Below are 23,445 nucleotides of genomic sequence, written 5' to 3' on the forward strand. Positions count from 1 at the left end.
AGAATATATCCAATGCCAATGTTTTTTAAGCTCTGCATTGTTCTTGTAAGTACATGTTGTCCTTTATCAGTGTACTTATAATGACAGGTAGTTGTTCATGTACCATCACTCTGCAGCTTATTTTCCTTTTCCCTCCATTTTCTACACATCAGATCTATATTTACTCTTACCATAAGGTTGGTACTGAAGAAGTTTAGTTGTGCATTGCTCTTGGCTGTACCTTTTGCCTGTATCGCTGCACTTACATTTATAGCTACTTGGTTATGTAGCATCACTCTTCATCTTATCTTAAATATTCTCCATTTTTTCGTATATTATCACATCTATATTTACTCTTAACAAAATGTAGAATAAAGGCAATGCTTATGAAGAAGATTCTGTGGTAAACTTCTTGAATTGCCCCCCCTCGGTCAGCATGGACAAGGCCTTTATAAAGCCTGTCTTCACCAATAATGTAAGTTTGTCCATCTCAAGCCTTCAAACTTTGTTGTATATATTTGGTTAGACATGACTGCAACAACTATTTATTTTTGGTGTTTGCATCAAATTGCATGTTTAAAGTTTATTATGAAGTTCATAAACAAAAGTTTGTCCTTTCTCAATTTAAGTTTTCAGTTGTACAACCAAGTTCCTTATTCATACCATGTAAATTAAACTATACAGAGCAAGTGATCTTCTTTTGCACTGCATGTATGCTTCTGTTCTTCATCCGTAATCCAGTGGTGTGGTGAACCTACCCACTACAGCACAATGTCATATTCTGCAATGTCTTAACTATGAACAATGTCATATCATTCTACTACTACCTCCATCCAAAAATACTTGTCATTGAAATGGATGTATCTAGATGTATTTTAGTTCTAGACACATCCATTTTGATGACAAGTAATTCCGGACGGAGGGAGTATTATTTAAACCATCTCTTTATTTGCCAATCTGAAATGGGATAAATTGACAACACACTAACCATTGATACTTATGAGTTCTTGATATGTAATCCAGTGGTGTCGTGAAGCTGCCAACTCCTTTACAATGTCATTTCCTGCCATGTCATGACCTGAGCAATACCATATTGTGTTAATGCAATTTTAAACTGTGTCACTTTATCGTCAGTAAGAAATGTGATGAATTGTCAGCACTGATACTTTTATGTGCAAAACCTGTCATCTGTCTGCTTGTTTATCTTTCAAAGTGAGGAAGATTTAAGTGTTGAACAAGCGCAGTCTCATCATCTTGGTCAGCTGCTTGCGCTGCAGCTCCCCAGCAGGGCTAACGTTTCTTGAACTCTATTGAAGTGCTGTCGGTTTTGTATATTATTTTGTCGGCGTGTTTATTTGCACTGGTGGCGATCTTTGATGCCCAGTGTATGTAATCTGCTGTCTGCTTGTGCTTTATTATCACAGTGGCGAACTTTGATGCCCAGTGGATGTAATATGTTGTAATTTCTTTATTGTATAGTCTAGGTTTTTTCTTATTCACGATGTTGCAGTTATTTTACTGTATATATATCATGTCTTCGCAGTAAACCGGCCAAACCATAAAATTACGGTACATAATCGGGCCGTCATGCAATCACGATGTAGGTTGGGGCTGAAACGTGCCCAATAGCTAATGGGACGGCAGCAGCCTGAAATGAATCCCGGCCCATGATTGTGCGAATCAAATCACATGCTTTTAATAGGCCAAAATTGTCTCGGTCCTTGTTTGGCCCAATCAGATATCGGCTGCGAGCAGGCCGGATGCGAACCGGGTTGTAGTTAGGCCCAACTATATGACGGGCATTTAACAGGCCGAAATTAATATATGGCCGAAATGTTAAACGGGCCCTTAAGAGGCCAAAACTAATATCAGGCCGAATTACTAAGTGGGCCTTTAGCAAGTGGGCCCAAAAGCATAGTGTCTAGTTGATGGGCCGAATCTGATATGGGCCATAATTGAGCCCATAGCCTCTTAAAGGGCCGGACCTGATCTGGGCCGTAATTTGGCCCAGAACGTGGTAGGCTTTTAACGGGTCAGATCTCATATGGGCCACTATTAGGCCCGGAATGTGGCAGGCCATTAATGGACCGAATCAAATATGGGCCGACATTTGGCCCAAAACATGGCAGCCAGTTACTGGGCCGGCCTACTAGGGTCCTCAAATTCTCATGGGCCTACAACTGGGCCGGCCCATTAATGTCGACGAAATCTCGTGGGCCTTTAGCCGGGCCGGCCCATTATGATCCGCAAGAATCTTGTGGGCCTTTACCTGGGCCGACCCATTATGGCACACAAAAATCTTGTGGGCCTTTACCTGGGCCGGCCCATTATGGCCCGCAAAATCTTGTGAGCCTTTAGCTGGGCCAGCCTATTATGGTCCGCAAAATCTCATGGGCCTTTAGCTGGGCCGGCCCATTATGGTCCGCAAAATCTTGTGGGCCTTTAGTTGGGCCGGCCCATTTAAACTTGATGGGCCGGTCCACCTGTCAACATATCATAGGCGCGTCTCGCCCATTGGATGAGTAACACATGTCCCAACGATGAGCCGACACGTGTTTCCTCCAGCCAATGATGATTTTACACGTGGAAAATCCCCATTGGTCGAGGTTGTTAACAGGTTATCGGATCCAAAACCCGACCCGATAACTTAACGGCGTTCCGTTACGGTGGATGCCACGTGTCGGTCACCCTTGACGAAAGCACTTCTGTGACGCGCGATTTATCGTCATGGAAGTGGACACTTCCGTGATGATAATTTTGGTAATGTCATGGAACACTTCTACGACAGCACATGTATGACTATCTTGATTCTGTCATAAATTTGTCATGGATGTACATGCATGACAAAAAACGCGACCTACTATGACAAACACGTATCATCACGGAAGTGTATTTTTTTGTAGTGGGCGTTCTAAGCCGACAGTATGAATAAATTGCACAGGGCGTTGTGCTCTAAGTTTTTGGGTTGTTACCCTTATTACATGCAGCATTGTAAGCCGGCAGTATGAATAAGTATCACATGTATGATATTTACTTTGTTATGATTATATGAGGTTTTGATAAACCCGCCCTGGTTATGGACGATATAGTCACGAGTGGATTTTATATGGGGCATTATGACCCGCCTTGGGGTAAACCGCCAGGGCACTTGTTCTTTGTTTGTATGTAGGGCTTATGACAACATGATCAGCAAGGTTGACAATGATTATGAGCATAAATAGTGGATCTTCAAATCAGATCAAACGGCTCATAAGTGTTATGCAAATAAACACGCACGATGGTGTGGCAGATCATGGTCTTTCAACTAGCCTATTACAAGGCATCATGTGGCCACAAAAGAATAAAGTGTTTTGAGACACATTGCATTCGAATGCTATGATTGGTAAACCGGCTCATGGATCAAGACTCCTGGTCTTGGCGGGTCATGGCTTCTGGGTCATCTTGCATCAGTTCATCTTCTTCTTCTTCACCCGTTGACTGGAAGTCAGATGTGGCCCAATTGATCCCAGTCAAAGCTTTGAACACAACTTCGTCATCAATAAGTGTTGACCGGTCAATATCAGGGGCAAGGGCGTGCTTACGAATTAGCGGAATAGGGACCTGGGCTTCATGAATCGACGCTTTCACCTTCTTGTTTTTAGCTTCATAAACCGCTTGATAATGGGTCATGTCCGTGTCTTCAGCCAGTTTGCTTGCCAATGGGTGCATTTCCCTTGCTATTTCAGCAAACTCATCAGCGCTGAAGGGAGACCCTCCTCTTTTACGCTTGGGCAACCATTGGCCAAATCTTCTGGATCAAGATCTACTTGCCATGCCTTTACCCGAGTTAATGCAGTAATGGCACCAGACCTGGCGGCTGATCGCTTCAATTCTTTGATTTTCTGCGACAGCACAGATAGCCTCTCCAGCACTTCCTGGATGAGAGAAGGCGGTGAATTTTTGTGTAAGGTGGCAGGGATGGCTTGTTGAGCACCAGTGTACAATTGCTCCACCAGAGTATGTGTGGCTTTGAGTTTGACGCGCATATCTTGACCAAGGCTAGAGCTTCTCGGGCCTGCATCAATGAAAAAATATTGGTAAACCGGGTAATGATTGATATAAATTTCTACGGAAAGATTGAAGTACTGTGTCATTTACCAAAGATGGCGACTGTCATGAGGTTAATTTGACGCTTCAAGCTAGAAAGATCGTTAGCCACCGGCTTAAGGGAAGTCTCCGCTTCCTCGACTCTTTTCAACAGAGATGCCTTCTCAGTCTCCCAGCTTGTCCTATCAGCCTTGAAGTCCTTTTTCAACTTTTCCATCTCTTCCAAGGCGGTTGTCAGTTCTGATTTAGCCTTGGAAGCTTCAGATTGTTGAGACTTAATATTTTGCTGAAGATCGACGACTTGGTATTCTTTCACATCCAGCTCCGCCTGTAGTATGCAAATGATAGGCAGCATTACAATCATTTTATTTAAAGTCCGAAGCACAATACAAGTATTTTCACTTGGTACTTGGGGGCTGATGCACATTGCTCTTTTTTGAAAACAATTACATGATAACCCGGCTACACTATTATGACTATAGCCGACTCATGGGGGCTACATACTTGGATTTTATTGACAATTATGGTGATAAGTCCCAGCTTATTCATGTTGATTAAGCCGGCCCTTGGGGGCTACAGGTGCAAAGTTGCTCACTACTATTTGAAGTCCTGTCTTATCTTGACAGCTTAAGCCGGCCCTTGGGGGCTAATTGTTTTGATCTAGATATCTATAAGGCTATCAGAAGTCTACAACACATTCAATTCTATCATATCCAGTAGACTTGGCGGTTGATAGAAGTATATTTATATGAAGAAGACTGTAGCGTTTACCTCAAACATTCCTTCATAAGATTAACTAAGCCGGCCTCAAAGTCGCGACTTGTGTGCAGACGGTTCAGATACCTAGAGTGGATCTCTTGAGCGCTATATTGGGCATAGCTTCCCAAATTTACCAACCATTTGCCTTTGTCAGCAACGGAGATTTCATCCTTAGCACTTCGCTTTGACAAGACAATCCGGTTGCCCGTTGCCGTGTAACCAAGCCCAGTAATGACAACATCATCAACCTTTTCTTCAGTAGGCTTGATGGGACTTGGCAGCTTGGTAGTGGCCGGCTCAACATCCATGTGATCGACGATGACGTTGTGCTATTCTGGTGGAAAGTCACTAATGGTAGCCTCAGCAGCTTGGAGAGAAGTTTATGTCGATTGCTTCTCTGGTTCATTAAGGTTTTCAGTTGTTTTGGTCACCTTCAACTTTTTGCTGGGCTTTGCCATAGTTCTAAAAATGAAGCACAAGACGAGGTTAATACAACAATTGAGTACATGATTGAAAGCAGAGATTTAACATTTTTTACCCAGGCACGGTCTTGAAGACTAAGACGTGAGTCCCCGTTGAGTTACCGGAGGAGGAATGAGATGTTCCTTGGTAATTTGAGTCGGAAGGATTAAGAGGTTGTGGAAAAAGATCCGCCTTGGGATAAGCTAAGTCAGAAATTGGTGAAACCTCTGGACGACACTTGCGAGGAGCTGGTGTGTTCGGTAAGCCGGAGGAGAGAATCCCGCCTCCACGTGGAGTCCTTCTTTGGGAGCCCCATATAGCCGTGGTAGGCCTAGAAAAGGCATCTCAGATATTTCCCTCTCTCATAATGATACGTAAGCACTAGCAGACTATGTGTCCTTCACGCCGGAGACTTTGTCCGGAGACCTCCTACGCATAGGGTGGTGCGGGGCAACCAACATGCACACCCTCCCCGCGCTCGCTTTGGGCAGCCCAAGTACGGCATAGAGTGCATGTATTCTTTTGTTTATTTATTTATTTTTCTTTTTTCTTTTTAATGAAATTCATACAAATGTTAACATTTTTTTAAAAAAATTGCTCACAAATTTATTTATTTTGTAATTTTTAAAAACCTTCAAGGATCTTAATTTTTTCACAAATTTAAAAACATGTCCAATATTTAGAAATGTTCCAGATAATAATAAATAAATAATGTGTCCCAAATTACAAAAAATGTTCACGCGTGGCGATCTTCATGTGGTTGCTTCTTCAAAATAAAGTTGGGATCCAAATAAGCTAAAGGATGAGAAAACCTTACTTTCCGTTTGCTTGTCAAGTTTTCTGTTTTGGCAGAGGTTCTGAGCCAGAGGAATGACCAATTACCTCTTCATCATCTACACGGCTGGCCTCCGTGTCATCCTGATAATGGTCATTGTCAATGAGATGTACAAAAAATGAGCCAAGAGAGTCAAGTTCTATCTACGACTCATCATCATCATCGTCATCCAAGTTAAATAACTCAGAGGGGGTGGTCTTCTTCTTGGCATGCTTTTTAGCCTTGTTCTTTGTCCGGGTCTTCTTGGCCGGCTTTTCTTGCAACTTCCTCTTCCAGAAAGGTGAGTCGTCCTGCGGAAGTAAAGTTGGTTACCAGACAGTTTAAATGAGTGATTAAACCAGAAATATCTTAAAAGCTTACAGCTGGCGGCTTGAGAGCACAGAAAGGATTCATTCCAGCTTTGCTGCAGTCTGCCAAACTCTCATTCAGCAATGACTTGGTCATATTATTGATGTCATCTTCAGTTATCTCTATCTGGCAGTGGCATAGCGGGTCTTTCAAGTCATCGGTATACTCACACATTAAGCCGGGATGGCGGCTCAAGGGCAAGATTCTCCATGAAACCCAGCATCGGACAAGGTCGATGTCGGTAAGCTGTTAGCCATGAAGGATCTAATTTTTGAAAAAATGGGCGCATATTTGGCCTGTTCCTTTGTGCTGATTCGGTCTGGGAGTGGGTGTTGGTTGCTAAGCCAGTGTTCACGGTAACCCGATAGGGGATTTTCACCCTCTAGAGATGTGTCTTTGGCAATAAAACCAAGTTTGGTTCCAGTCCTTAGGATGATTGGGAAGCTTGGTGGCTGGGAAGGTGGCTTCTTTCCGCCTCTAAATTGAAATTCCACCTAACTCCAGGCTGGGCCCGCCTGTCAATTCAGTCTGCCGGTTCAAGTAATAGAATTCGCTGAACAGTTTGATAGTGGGCTCTTGTTGAAGATAAACCTTGCAAAAACCTTGGAAGTTGCAGATGTTTGAAACAAAGTTGGGCCCGATATCTTGCGGATGAAGTTTGAAGAAGTGCAGTACGTCATGGAATTTTTTTGAACTAGGCGGGGTGAACCCTGGAAGCATATGATTAGTAAAAACAATTACTTCGCCCTCCTTTTGCTCTGGAGGGTTTTCAGTGCCTGGGACCCTCAAGTGGATGGCATCTTTGTTGGCTAAGACGCCTGTCTGTATGAAATCGTTTAAATCCTCCTCGGTGACCCGGGAAGCTATCCAGTTGCATGAAGTGATAGTCTTGGTCATTGTTGAGGATGAAGGTCTGAAAAGAAAAATATTACCGGTTTAAGACTATGTTGTTAAGCCAGTTATTGATTCAGAAATTAAGTGCTCTAAAGAGCCAATATGTTAAGCCGGAGGATATCGTTGATTTATCCAGATATATCTATTGGCGTCTTAAAAGGGGACTAATGATACATGGCGGGTTATGGTTTATCAGTTAAGCCGCCCGAACAAGTTGCTACATTTCAGATCTATAAGTAGGGATTTGCTAAGATATGACAAACAAATTTCATAGACTGGAGCTACAATTTTGGATCTACAATTGTTCAGAAAATAGAATAAATTCTAAACCTAAGGCACTGGCAGTGGAGGAACTACTGTGTTCAGATGAGATTATTTCTATGGGAGAAGAATCTTCTTGATTAAAAAGGGATGCTAACGGTTGCTGCATTACTTTGGTAATGGATTCAGATTCAACTAAACGATCTAAGGAGGAACAAAGAAGAACGGAGATGAATTCCGATGAACTTGAGCAAACCCTAATGGAGATCTGCTACGTGAATAGCGGAGTACTTACTGGGGCTGCTGGATAGTGAAGGTGCGCCACGGTGCTCTAGTTTGTTCAGGTCGATGCAGCGGCCGGAGTCGAGGCAGTTCACGAGGTTGACGGTGGCGGAGCTCGGGCGCGCATGGCGTTGCGAGAAAGAAGACGAAGACGAGGAGGCAAGGAGGGAAAAGGACCCTTGTCCCTATTTATAAGGCAGTGGATAGATGGCATGCACGGGAATCGAGCAGGTGGAAAAATGGTTATGTGGCTGCATGGATGCCTCGATTTTTGGGAGGTTCATTAAAGATGAAGATATACTGAGATGTTTTGGGCCTTGTGCAAGATGACATCATGGCAGGTTAATACAATTTTGTGAGCTGACGTCATGGCGGGTTGAAAGATTTCATAAAGATTGATGATGGATGATTTTTCTAAGTCAAGTACTTAAGATTGATATGAACAAGTTCAAATCAACCTGGGGCCTAATGTTGGGTATATAACTATTAGATATGACCTGCCCAGGAGCGGCCGGGTCATACCACTGGTGATTCATGATGAGAAGGCCCAAGAAGATGTTGAAGATGGCGGTTCATAAAGCAAGCTTACTGAAGGCCCAAGACCCGTAGGCCACTTGAGGCCCATGGGTATAAACCGCCATATGTTTAACTTGTATGTTAAGGAAAGCTTAGTTTGGTCACCGAGACGGACACATTGTGTATGAGCCAGCCAGGACTGTGTAAGCCGTCAGGCATCAACCTGTGTATATAAAGGGGTGACCTGGTGGTGGGTTAGGTCAAGAAAGAAGAGATCGAGAACTAGGTCAAGTGTATTCGCTCTATGGTAATCGAAACACAAGCAATACAACCAAAAGCAGGAGTAGGCTTTTACCTCGTTGAGAGGGGCCGAACCTGGGTAAAACTCTCTGTGTGCTTTGTCCCGTTTTAACCCCTTCAAGCCAACCTAGTGGCAATGGCTCCACACCTAAGTCCTCTTGCTAGGGCATCTGCCGTGTTAAGTCCACGACAGTATGCGTCAACTTAGTAGGCCCACAAGTCAGCCTCCAAATCTGGTGGGTCCCAGCTAGCAGGGGAATCATTTTTTTGCGCGTAATAAGGTGGCACTTCCTTGTGTTTGAAGATGTAGCTGGTGGGTCCCAGCTATCAGAGGGAGGAAACTTTTTTTACGTAATAAGGAGTTACTTCCTAGTGTGCGAAGATGTAGCTTGTGGGCCAAAACTGTCAGGGGGGGAGAAATGATTTATTTTCGCATAATAAGGAGGCACTTGCTTGTATGCGGCCATGGACAATGTGGGTCCGTACTGTCACCCACTCCACGTACATCCCTCTTCCAATGACTGTTGTTTGTTGAAAAAGTTGACCTCGTCGTGTAGAGAAAACCAACACGGTGGGCGACGGTGAGGCCTAGGAAGGGAGCGATCGAGAGCCGGCGAAGACACAATAGTCACTGGTTTGGCTGCAGTGTGAGGATGCCGTCATCGGTGAATAACAAGAGGTGATGGTGAGTAGAGGAACGATCTAGACGGTGATGTGAGTAGGGTGGGCCGGTGGGGCTGCGCGTGCTACCTCTTGAGCTTGGTTTAGTTTTTCCCTTGAAGAGGAAAGGGTGATGCAGCAAAGTAGCGTAAGTATTTCCCTCAGTTTTGAGAACCGAGGTATAAATCCAGTAGGAGATGACACACAAGTCACCTAGTACCTGCACAAACAATCAAGAACCTTCCAACCAATGTGATAAAGGGGTTGTCAATCCCTTCACGGTCACTCGCAAAAGTATGATCTAATAGAGATAGTAAAGTAAATATTTTTGGTATTTTTGTTGTATAGATTGGAAAGTAAAGATTACAAAATAGTAAACAAGATGCGGTATAATGGAAAAGAGATGTAATATAATAGAAAAGAGACCCAGGGGCCATAGGTTTCACTAGTGGCTTCTCTCAAGATAGCATGTATTACGGTGGGTGAACAAATTAGTGCCGAGCAATTGATAGAAAAGCGCATAATTATGAAGACATCTAAGGAAATGATAATGAATATAGGCATCACGTCCGTGTCAAGTAGACTGAAACGATTCTGCATCTACTACTATTACTCCACACATCGACCGCTATCCAGCATGCATCTAGAGTATTAAGTTCATAAGAACGGAGTAACACATTAAGAAAGATGACATGATGTAGAGGGATAAACTCAAGCAATATGATATAAACCCCATCTTTTTATCCTCGATGGCAACAATACAACACATGCCTTGCTGCCCCTACTGTTACTGGGAAAGGACACCGCAAGATTGAACCCAAAGCTAAGCACTTCTCCCATTGCAAGAAAGATTAATCTAGTAGGCCAAACTAAACCGATAATTCGAAGAGACTTGCAAAGATATCAAATCATGCATATAAGAATTCAGAGAAGAACCAAATAATATTCATAGATAATCTTGTTCATAAATCGACAACTCATCGAATCTCGGCAAACACACCGCAAAAGAGTATTACATCGAATAGATCTCCAAGAACATTGAGGAGAACTTTGTATTGAGAATCAAAGAGAGAGAATAAGCCATCTAGCTAATAACTATGGACCCGAAGGTCTGTGGTAAACTACTCACGCTTCATCGGAGAGGCAATGGTGTTGATGTATAAGCCCTCCATGATCGATTCCCCCTCCAGCAGATCGCCAGAAAAGGCCCCAAGATGGGATCTCACGGGTACAGAAGGTTGTGGCGGTGGAAAAGTGGTTTTGTGGCTCCCCCTGATGTTTCTAGGGTATAAGAGTATATATAGGTGAAAGAGGTACGTTGGTGGATCTACGAGGGGCCCACGAGGGTGGGGGCGCCCCTACCCCCCTGGTCGTGCCCTCCTGCCTCATGGATGGCTCGTGGCGTTTCTGACTTCAACTCCAAGTCTTCTGGTTTGCTTTCGGTCCAAGAAAGATCATCATGAATGTTTCATTCCGTTTGGACTCCGTTTGGTATTCCTTTTCCACAAAACTCTAAAATAGGCAAAAAAACAGAAACTGGCACTGGGCCTCCGGTTAATAGGTTAGTCCCAAAAATAATATAAAAGAGTATATTAAAGCCCATTAAACATCCAAAACAGATAATCTAATAGCATGGAACAATCAAAAATTATAGATACATTGGAGACATATCAAGCATCCCCAAGCTTAATTCCTGCTCGTCCTCGATTAGGTAAATGATGAAAATAGAATTTTTGATGTGGCATGCTACCTAACATATTGTGGGATGAATGTTCAGATCCGAAAGATTCAAGATGAAAGTTTAATGTTGACATAAAAATAATAATACTTCAAGCATACTAACAAAGCAGTCATGTCTTCTCAAAATAACATGGCCAAAGAAAGCTATCCCTACAAAATCATATACTCTGGGTTTGCTCTATATTCATCACACAAAGTATTTAATCATGCACAACCCCGATGACAAGCCAAGCAATTGTTTCATACTTTTGATGTTCTCAAACTTTTTCAATCTTCACACAATACATGAGCGTTAGCCATGGACATAGCACTATAGGTGGAATAGTATGGTGGTTGTGGAGAAGACAAAAAGGAGAAGATAGTCTCACATCAACTAGGCGTATCAACGAGCGATGGAGATGCCCATCAATAGATATCAATGTGAGTGAGTAGGGATTGCCATGCAACAGATGCACTAGAGCTATAAGTGTATGAAAGCTAAAAAAGAAACCAAGTGGGTGTGCATCCAACTTGCTTGCTCACGAAGACCTAGGGCATTTTGAGGAATCCCATCATTGGAACATACAAGCCAAGTTCTATAATGAAAAATTCCCACTAGTATATGAAAGTGACAACATAGGAGATTCTCTATCATGAAGATCTTGGTGCTACTTTGAAGCACAAGTGTGGTAAAAGGATAGTAGCATGGCCCCTTATCTCTTTTTCTCTCATTTTTTTATTTGGGCATTTTCTCTTTTTTATGGCCTTTTTTTCTTTTTTAGTCTGGAGTATCATCCGGACTTGTGGGGGAATCATAGTCTCTATCATCCTTTCCTCACCGAGACAATGCTCTAATAATGAAGATCATCACATATTTATTTACTTACAACTCAAGAATTACAACTCAACACTTAGAACAAAATATGGCTCTATGTGAGTGCCTCCGGCAGTGTACCGGGATGTGCAATGATTCAAGAGTGACATGGATGAAAAATTATGAATGGTGGCTTTGCCACAAATACGATGTCAACTACATGATAATGCAAGGCAATATGACAATGATGGAGTGTGTCATAATAAACGGAATATATCTCGGAATGGCTATGAAAATGCTATAATAGCTAGGTATGGTGGCTGCTTTGAGGAAGTTATATGGTGGGTGTATGGTACCGGCGAAAGTTGCGCGGTACTAGAGAGGCTAGCAATGGTGGAAGGGTGAGAGTGCGTATAATCCATGGACTCAACATTAGTCATAAAGAACTCACATACTTATTGCAAAAATTTATTAGTTATTGAAACGAAGTACTACGTGCATGCTCCTATGGGGATAGATTGTTAGGAAAAGACCATCGCTCGTCCCCGGCCGCCACTCATAAGGAAGACAATAAATAAATAAATCATGCTCCAACTTCATCACATAATGGTTCACCATACGTGCATGCTACGGGAATCACAAACTTTAGCACAACTATCTATCAAATTCACAACTACTCTACTAGCATGACTCTAATATCACCATCTCCATATCTCAAAACAATCATAAAGAATCAAACTTCTGATTGTATTCAACGCACTTTATATGAAAGTTTTTATTCATATTAGGACTAATTTTGTAATCAAAGCAAATTACCATGCTGTTCTAAAAGACTCTCAAAATAATATAAGTGAAGCATCAGAGATCAATAATTTCTATAAAATAAATTCACCATCGTGCTCTAAAAATATATAAGCGAAGTACTAGAGCAATATTATTTAGCTCAAAAGATATAAGTGAACCACATAGAGTATTCTAATAAATTCCGATTCATGTGCGCGTCTTCCAAAAGGTGTGTAAAGCAAGGATTATTGTGGTAAACTAAAAAGCAAAGACTCAAATCATACAAGACGCTCCAAGCAAAACACATATTATGTGGTGAATAAAAATATAGCCTCAAGTAAAGTTACCGATAGACGAAGACGAAAGAGGGGATGCCTTCCGGGGCATCCCCATGCTTAGGATTTTGGTTGTCCTTGAATTTTACCTTGGGGTGCCTTGGGAATCCCCAATCTTAGGCTCTTGACACTCCTTATTCCAAAATTCATCAAATCTTTACCCAAAAACTTGAAAACTTCACAACACAAAACTTCAACAGAAAATCTCATGAGCTCCGTTAATATAAGAAAATAAACCACCACTTTAAGGTACTGTAATGAACTCATTCTTTATTTATATTGGTGTTAAACCCACTGTATTTCAACTTCTCTATGGTTCATACCCCCCGATACTACTCATAGATTCATTAAAATAAGCAAACAACACACGAAAAACAGAATCTGTGAAAACCAGAACAGTCTGTAGCAATCTGTAACTTTGGAACTCTAAAAATTCTGAAACAAATTTGTGGACGTGAGGAATTTGTGTATTAATAATCTGAAAAAATAATCAACCTAAAAGTACTCTCCAGTAAAACATGACAGCTATTCCCGTGAGCGCAAAAGTTTCTGTTTTTTACAGCAAGATCGCAAAGACTTCACCCAAGTCTTCCCAAAGGTTCTACTTGGCACAACCACTAATTAAAACATAAAACCACATCTAAACAGAATCTAGATGAATTATATATTACTAAATAGGAGCAAAAATCAAAGAACAAAAATAAAATTGGGTTGCCTCCCAACAAGCTCTATCGTTTAACGCCCCTAGCTAGGCATAAAAACACGAATAGATCTAGGTATTGTCGTCTTTGGTATGCAATCCATAAGTGGCTCTCATAATAGATTCAGAAGGAAATTTATTTTTCTTCCTAGTAAACTGTTCCATGCCCTTCCTTAACGGAAATTTGAATCTAATAATTCCTTCTTTCATATCAATAATGGCACCAATCGTTCTAAGGAAAGGTCTACCAAGAATAATAGGATATGTAGGATTGCAATCTATACCAAGAACAATGAAATCTATGGGCACATAATTCCTATTTGCAACAATAAGAACATCATTAATCCTTCCCATAGGTTTCTTAATGGTGGAATCCGCAAAATGCAAATTCAAAGAACAATCATCAAATTCACGGAAACCTAGCACATCACACAAAGTTTTTGGAATCATGGAAACATTAGCACGCAAATCACACAAGGCATAGCATTCATTATCTTTAATCTTAATTTTAATAGTAGGTTCCCACTAATCATAAAGTTTTCTAGGGATAGAAACTTCTAGTTCAAGCATTTCTTCATAAGATAGCATCAAAGCATCAACGATATGTTTAGTAAAAACTTTATTTTGATTATAAGCATGAGGAGAATTTAACACGGATTGCAATAAGGAAATAAAATCTATTAAAGAACAATTATCATAATTAAATCCCTTGTAATCCAAAATAGTGGGTTCATTGCTATTTAAAGTTTTGACCTCTTCAATTCCACTTTTATCAATTCTTGCATCTAGATCTAAAAACTCCGAATCATTGGGACACCTTTTAACTAAAGTTGAATCATCTCTAGTCCCATCTTTATCAAGATTCATATTGGAAAACAAAGATTTAATAGGAGTCACATCAATCACTTTTAGATCTACATTATTATTGTGTAGATCTTCCGGTTTAGCGGCCATCTTATTAACTAAAGTGGCTTGCTTGTCAGAAATTTGGTCTACTAAATTTTCAAGATGAGCAAACTGAGATTTCAAACCATAAAATTCTTTACACATATCATCAAGCTCTTTATTCATGTATCCCATAATTTTTTTTTGTTCTTTACGCTCGTTTCTGAAGAAATTTTTATGCTCAAACTGCAAAGACATAAATCTTCTAACATTGCTTTCAATTTCTTCCAGCCTCCTAAGGTGAGGATCAACACTTTTTGGCAAAGCCATCAAAGCAAACAGGCACACCAACACACAAGCACATAAGAAGCAAGCGAAAAGAGACGAATGGAAGAGGGGCGAAGAAAAGGCAAAGGTTTTCAAAAATCATTTTATAAGTGGGGGAGAGGAAAATAAGAGGCGAATGCCAAATAATGTAATGCGAGGGAGAAGAGCTTATGATGGGTACTTGGTATGTCTTGACTTGACGTAGATCTCCCCGGCAACGGCGCCGGAAATCCTTCTTGCTACCTCTTGATCTTGCGTTGGTTTTTCCCTTGAAGAGGAAAGGGTGATGCCACAAAGTAGCATAAGTATTTCCCTCTGTTTTGAGAACCAAGGTATCAATCCAGTAGGAGACAACACACAAGTCACCTAGTACCTGCACAAACAATCAAGAACCTTGCAACCAACGCGATAAAGGGGTTCTCAATCCCTTCACAGTCACTCGCAAAAGTGAGATCTAATAGAGATAGTAAAGTAAATATTTTTGGTATTTTTGTTGTATATATTGGAAAGTAAAGATTGCAAAATAGTAACCAAGATGCAATATAATGGAAAAGAGATATAATATAATAGAAAAGAGACCCGGGGGCCATAGGTTTCACTAGTGGCTTCTCTCAAGATAGCTTATGGTGGGTGAACAAATTACTGCCGATCAATTGATAGAAAAGCGCATAATTATGAAGACATCTAAGGCAATGATCATGAATATAGGCATCACGTCCGTGTCAAGTAGACCGAAACAATTCTGCATCTACTACTATTACTCCACACATCGACCACTATCCAGCATGCAGCTAGAGTATTAAGTTCATAAGAACGGAGTAACGCATTAAGCAGGATGACATGATGTAAACTACAAAAGAAAGACATCCGTGACATTTTGGGCCGAACGAATTTTTTTCCTGTCATACTTATGACACTTCTATGATGAGAATTGTGACAAAACCCGGTATCATCATAGATGTGGTGGGTTCCTACTTCTATGAAAAAAATATGACAGAAAATGGGATTTTCGTCCTGGGCGGGCCAGAGACGTAGCTACATGACATTCTTTGGGCCGTCCATGATGGAAAAAACCATGGTAGATGCGAGGGGAGGAAAATATCAGGGAGTTCCCGGTTACGGTGGGTGGTCGGGGGCCGAGCGATGCACATTTCTCTCGTACTATACGCGCATGGGTGCGAGGCGTTGGGCTCTAACTGAACCCGAGCGATTGCACTGCAGGCTACGCATTACTGAACCTGAGCGATCAAGCGATTCCTTTGCTACTGCTGCTAACTGAAGCCGATCGATGCTGCCTCTGGATGAACAGTGAGTGTTGCTGGGGGGTTTGGATGAACACTGAGCGGTGAGGGTGGATGAACAGGACCCCGTGGTGTTGCCTCTGGATGAACAGGGCCCTGATCGATCGAGTCGGTTGGGGTTGGATGAATAGATGACCCCGTGGAGGGCTGGATGAACAGTGGATGGTGGAGGGGTGGATGAACAGTAGCCCATGGAGGGGTGGTTGAACAGGAGCCTGTGGAGAGGGGTGGTTGAACAGTAGCTGGTGGAGTAGCGCGCGGTGGAGGCTGGATGAACATGAGCCCATGGATGAACAGTCGCAGGTGGAGGCTGGAGGAGGTTGACGGTGGATGAACTCCCATGGAGGCTGGAGGAGGTCGATGGTGGACATGAATAGTATCACGTGGAGTCTCGTTTTGCGGTACGCCACACCCCTCATGATGAACAGGACCCCCGTTTCGACCGTAGCGCTCCAACATAAGTCTGTTTCCTTTGTTTTGCGGTATGCCACACCCCTCCCGATCAACAGGACCCCGTTTGGACCATAGGAGGTCCAACACAAGTCCGTTTCCTCTATTTTGCGGTATGCCAGACCCCTCCCGATGAACAAGATCCTGTTTCGAACGTAGCCGATCGAACACAAGGCCGTTTCCTCCGTTGTGCGGTACGCCGGGCCTCGTTTCCATCGGCTGTTCCGTCCAAGCCGGTTGGCTCCCACGCGTTCCGTTGCCTCCCCATGAACATGACGATGATGTTGTTTCTCTGTTCCGACCCAGCCATGTACATGAGCCCTGGCCGTACGTATGCGCGAGTAGGCGTTCGAGACCCCGCCCATATGTATGTATGTGGTCGTATTTACTTTCTTGCACCCTGGTTAATGTACGTACGTGTACATGCCACGTGTGCGCCTCTACTACGACACGTGTGTGCCTCTACATCGACCAGTATGTACGTACACGTTTGCGACCAGAATGACAATACTACGTACGCTTTGACCAGATGGGTCCCGACTGTCAGGCACTTCCTTGCGTGCAAAGATGTAGCTGGTGGGTCGCAGCAGTCAGGGGGCGAATCGTTTTTTTTGCCCGGACGCACTTCCTTGCATGCGAAGATGTAGCTGGTGGGTCCCAGCAGTTAGGGGGGCGAATCATTTTTTTGCCCGGACGCACTTCCTTGCGTGCGGAGATGTAGCTGGTGGGTCCTAGCAGTCAGGGGGGAAACGTTTTTTCTTGAAATACGGTGTCCCGTCCGATGGGTCCACTGTCAGGTGGAGGAATAATTATTTTGCGCGTAATAAGGAGGCACTTCCTTGCGGCTGCCGTGGACCCAGCTGTCAGCCTCTCCATGTACAGTACACTTTCGATGGAAGTCGGTCGTTGACCACATTGACCACGCCGCGCCTAGAGCACCACGGCGGTGGACGACGGCAAGGCCTAGGAAGGGGACGACGCAGAGCAGGGGAAGAGGTGGCAGTGGATGCCCACGCGGAGAGGAGTACGAGGGTTCACTGGTTCGGCTGCGGTGTGAGGCTGCTGTCGCCGCAGAATAACAGGGGGTGTGGGTGAGTGGAGGGATGGCCTGCCCACCGGTGGGAGTAGTAGGGGGCGGTGAGGCCTCCATGGCAGCACAACCTGCCACGGGAGGCAGGAGCAGGCGGCAGGATCGGTGCTGCTTTGGGCGGCTGGAGCAAGAAGACCAGAGGTTGAAGAAGCACGACGGCCGTTGGATGGACATCGTACAGTCACTACAGCTAGAATCATTTATATTGACTAAGTTGACAAAGCCCTTGGTACGCGTCAACTTAGTAGGCCCACAGGTCAGCTTCCGAAACGGTGCGCCCCAGATGTCAGGGGGAGGAATCATTTGTTGGTCGGGTGAAGCTAGAATATCCGAGATTGAAGAAGAAGCACGGCATCCGTTGGACAGACATCCAACGGCCACTGCTGCTAGAACCGTGTGTTGACTATAAGTTGACAAAGCCTTGCATACGCGTCAACTCTCTTTTTTTAGGGGACGCGTCAACTTAGTAAGGCCACAAGTGTGTGGCAGAGAACTTATAGCCCATTTGAGATTTGTAACAATGTGCAACCCATTTTTGAATTCTAATGGAATTTACTACAACCCATTTACAGTTTGTTAAAAGTATAGCCCATTTCAACCAACCGTTCAAAACAGAATTCAATAATATTCCCACATTTTGATGGGATCCAAAATATTTTTATCCCGACATTTCTAGTGAGATTAAATACAATTTCAATATAAATTTATATTATGTAAAAATCCAACGAAACATTGCGCTCGCAACAATTAATGAAATTAAATTTTTCAATATCCAAAAATAATATTTTATAAAGTAATTATGTGTTTGGTGCATTTTTTTATAGTTACTGCCTAGTTTTTATAATTACATCCCATTTATTATTTCTTAAAGCACATTTTCTTGTTAAGCCTAATGCATCCCTCCTAGGAAAGAATTGCAGCCTAGCAGGGCGGAGAATAACAACTTAACCTTGCCTCGGTATTCCTAAAAAAAGAATAGCTCGGCTAGCCATTTTCAGCTTGAAAAAAATTAATATCTGGCCTGGGCTAGACGGGCCACAGCCCGCCCAGTTAATACCTGCAGTGATGTTTTTGTTGTTGTTCAGAGGGGAAAAATTAATATCTGGGCTAAACATCGCTCAAGAAAAACTCTGCTCGAGCTGCTTGGTCCCAGCTGTCGGCTGCTTCTTATGCAATTCTCTCGTTTATTGACTACATAGGTTGACAATGGTGTGGGACCGTGATATCAGGAAACCAGGAGGAAGCAAAAAAAATTATAGTTTTATATAATAAGCAGGCACTTGTGTACTTGCGGCTATGGCCCTGGTGGGTCCCCACTTCTCCTCATCCTCATGTCCGTTGACCATGTTGACAACGCGAGACGGCAGCGCCACAGCGAGCGCAACAACTCAAAGTACAATGGAGAGGGCCTCGCGGGCCCTATGGATGGTCTGATACAGCGCCCACTGCTCATTCGGGAAGCCAGGATCATAGGGTCACATGTCCGCGATGACATTGTCATTCGCTTGTTCACCGGTGCTCGTTGAGGAGATGAAGGTTGCAGCACAGGTCCTCCTGCGTTGGTAGCTCTTCCGCCATTAGGGCGTAGAAGTGCGGCCGCACTTGCTCTATGGTGAACACGACATGAACAGGCTTGGCTCGAGGGTCGTCGCTCAGCTCGGTGAGCTCGCTGGCGAGCCAGCATGTCCGGCTGCTGGACCGACCCGCTGCCAAGCATGAGTCTGACTGCCCTGGCCCACCCAGACCACCTGTTGTGGTCCTAAGACTGACAGTAGAATGGGGGGTAGGTATGAGGAGGCAAGATCTCAACTATGGTGAAGTTGTACACACAAGATTTACGAGTTCAGGCCCTTCATGGTGGAAGTAAAAGCCCTACGTCTCGGTGCCCGGAGGCGGTCAACTGGATTATATGCGTTGGAGTTACAGGGGGTGCGAACCCTTGTCCCAGAGGAGGGGGGTGGCTTATATAGAGTTTGCCAGGACCCCAGCCATCACTCGCTACTGAGGGTTGAATGTACATAAAGATTGAGGCGTTACTGGTAACGCCAGCCTTAAGTGCCTTTAATGGCCTTAAAGACTACAGAGTGAATACTCGCCCGTTGCTGTTCTAATTGACTTCTGGTCTTCTGTAGGTCAAGTGGTTTCCTGTATGGTTGAGTGGTTGACTAGTTGTGTGATTTTGGGATGGAGGGGTACCCGAGTGGTCCATTGGTTGAGTGGATTGCACTCAACATCCTTGTTGGGTACTCCCTATTGTCTCTTGAGCTTCTTTGCTTCTAGGGTAGTGACCTTGGGTAGGGCGTATAGGTCAGGCCTGTGACCCTACCCTAGGTCTGTATCCTCATCATTAGCCCCCGAATGGATTAAGGTCCGAGTGGAAAGAAGGTTGAAGTTGATCTTGCTCCGAGCCTTGCGCCTCATGAGTATTTTACGCAGGACGGAAGACTCATGTTGGAATTTCAGCTTCGATTCAGTAGCCTTGATCGATTCAGAGAGTTGTCGAGTGAATTTGTAACATCATTTGTCGAGTGTTATTTCGGGGTGCAGAATCTTTGGCGCGATTGGTTGTAGTGTATCCCGGATCTCACGGGATTCAAAATTTCGGGGAAGCGTGCGGGACGGAGCGTGCCGAGGTAAGCATGGTGGATAAACAGGAGCGCCTCGATCTCTACGCCACCTTTTTCGCCACGTACGTCACGCGCGACTATTGCAGGATTTGACAGGATCGCCTAGACCCACACATCAGCCACTCGGAAGCGAGCCTTTATAAGGCGACGGAGCCGAGGTGCCTGCACTGTGCGCGTCCGTTTTCCCCTCTTTCCCTCTGCTTCTCCACTGCAACTGGCTCCTCCACTCTTGACGCCGCCTCTCCGCCACCATGGTGAAGATGGCAACGCTGGAACACACGAAGAAGGCGATGGGGGCGGCAAAAGGCAAGAAGCAGAATCGCGGGTCATCGTCGCGCTCTGTGCTGCAGCCGGGCTAGATCCAAGGCGATTGGATCCGGTCTTCGCTCCGGCAGGAAGATCTGGACGAACTGGTGGAATTCGGGTTGATCGCCAAGGGCGCGGCGTGGTTGCCGGAGGGTGAGGCGGAGCCGCAGCCACGGTCGGGTGAGTGTGTTCTGCTCGCCACCCATGTCGACCGGGGCTTTTCGCTTCCTCCTCACCCCTTTTTTTCCGGGGTTTCTTGAACTTCTTCGGCGCCCAACTCCATCACTTTTCTCCCAATACCATCACATATCTTGGCGCATTTGTGTCCATGTGCGAGAATTTTCTGGGGTGTCGACCGCACTGGGGTCTTTTCAAGCACATTTTCACCATCCATTCTCAGTTGGTGAAGAAAGCAAATACAAGTGACGAGAAAACACATGTCATTCAGATGTGTGGGGGCTTGGGCATCCAGAAGAGGCAGAGGAGCTCTTTCCCTTCCATGACTCTTCTCGAATCGGTCAAGGGCTGGCAGTCGACTTGGTTCTACTGCCAGGACCTCGCAACTCCAGGCCAGTCGACCGGACTTCCCCACTTCACCTTTGATCGTGTTCAAACTCCCTCCTCGCTGAAAGTGACTACTGCTTAGAGCGTGGAGACGAACATGCTGGTTGAGAGGGTGGTCCAACTAATCAATCAGGGCGTCACTGGCATGGATCTGCTAGAAGTATTTCTCAGTCGATGCATCCAGCCTCTCCAGGCCCGTGACCATCCCATGTGGATGTACTCTGGGGTCAACGACACTGCTCGGGTCCATCCAGAGGAAGTACCGGCCAAGACGGTGGCCATGTGGTTGAAGAGCATTACAAGCAATAAGGACAACCCCAGAGGAGCCAGGAGAGTCGACCCCTTCAGGGACAACAATCTGCCAGACAAGGTGTGTCTTCCGTCGCCGACTGTTTTTGGGTATATATATTTCGCCTGCTCTTGAACCCGACTGACTTTTACTCGACTTCTTGTCTTGTAGGTTTTTACTGAGATGTACTCGATGCCCAATGGTGAACAAGTTCTGGAGCAGGGCCAGGAGGGAGAGAACAGCGCGGAGGAGAGCGGTGAATGGGAATCTTCGGACGAAGAAGATGAGGAGGAAAGCGAGGAGTCGGACGATGAAGAAGCGGTCGACTCGCTGCCTCACTCAGAACGCCGATCCAAGCAACATCATGACCCAGTGGGCGGGCGCGGTAAGAACGTGGCCCAGAGCACCCAAACGCAGAAGCGCACTCGGACGTCGACTCCGGAGCCAACAGAAAAAGTCGCCAAGCAGCCCAAGGTTGCTCCTCCAAAAGCTTGGAAGACTCTGCCCAGGATCAAGATGGATGTTCCTGTTGCCTCTGGGTGAGTATCCTTTCTGTGTTTACCTCTACCGACTAATTCTTCTGCTCTGACCAAATGGATCGTGCACCTTTCCAGCCCAACCTCAGCCACGACTGACATGGACGTTGACAAGGCCCCAGGAGATGAGGAAACCGATGACGCGGCCACCTCCCGAGCTGTTAAATCTGTTCGACCAAAACTTATTTTGTCGATTGAGTTGTCGGTCAGTTGAATCTCTAATGCTCTCTTTTCGCTGCAGCTCCATGAGACATCGTCGTACTTCCCGATGATGATGAAGAAGAAGTGCCTCTGAAGGAGAGGAGGAGGATAGGCAAGGGCTCGAGCGGGAGAGGGCTTGAAGTTCAAGTCCCTCAGTCGACGCCGGTGCTTGAGGTGGTGGTCGAGCGATCCGGAGATCTGGTTCGGACCAACGTCACATTCGCCGACCCGCTGACGACTAATCGCCTATCAGGGTCGACTGCTCCGACTCCTGCTGCTCCAGTGCAACTCCATGCGTTCGACCCAGTTGCTGCTTCGAACGCCTTGGCGCCATCACTCTTTGCAACATACTAAACTCCAGATGACTCGCCAAGTGCCGCCAGGGAGGCTCTTCATCAGGCGAATCTTGTTTTTTTTGACCTAAAACTATAGGGCTTGGGCCCCACAGCAATTTTATTACTCCCAAATAAGATACATATGTGCAGTAATTACAAGGTCAGAGAGACCCAAAAGGAAAAAATGCAAAGGAGAAAAACTAACCTCAAGGAGGTAAAAAAGAGATCCATCTAATCAGATCATCTTTGAACTTAGGTTTAATCCTATGAACTAATAGAGAGATGTCCAAAATGAAAGAAAATCTCCACCGACGAAAAGATGGTTTGATATTCCTAAAAACCCTGTCATTTCTAACATTCCAGATATTCTAGCAAGCTAGAAAAACAACTTCAGAGAAGAAAGGCCTCGCAAAATCCCTTCTAGCTTGATAAGCAATGGCAATCATGTCATCTCCATCAGGCCAGCAGATTTGAAGATAATTCCAGACCCTGCAACTAAAGTTACACTGAAAGAAGAGGTGATCCCTGTCCTCCTTGGTGTGTGTGGGACACAGCACACACCAATTTTAGTCAGAAACATTCCAGTGCCTTCTCTCCAGCATATCCTGGGTATTCAGCCGATCCATGACCAACATCCAAGCAAAGAACTTGATCCTCAAGGTGCAACAACTAGCCCAAATCCAGGACAGAATTGGGTTGGGCACAATATGCTTATGCAGAAAAGAATAATATTTCTTGGCAGAATAGTCCTTTCCATCCTCTTTCCAAACCCAAACATCATTCAACTGGTGGTTGTGACTG

Source organism: Triticum dicoccoides, chromosome 4B (assembly GCF_002162155.2).
Source record: "Triticum dicoccoides isolate Atlit2015 ecotype Zavitan chromosome 4B, WEW_v2.0, whole genome shotgun sequence".
Taxonomy (NCBI): Eukaryota; Viridiplantae; Streptophyta; class Magnoliopsida; order Poales; family Poaceae; genus Triticum; species Triticum dicoccoides.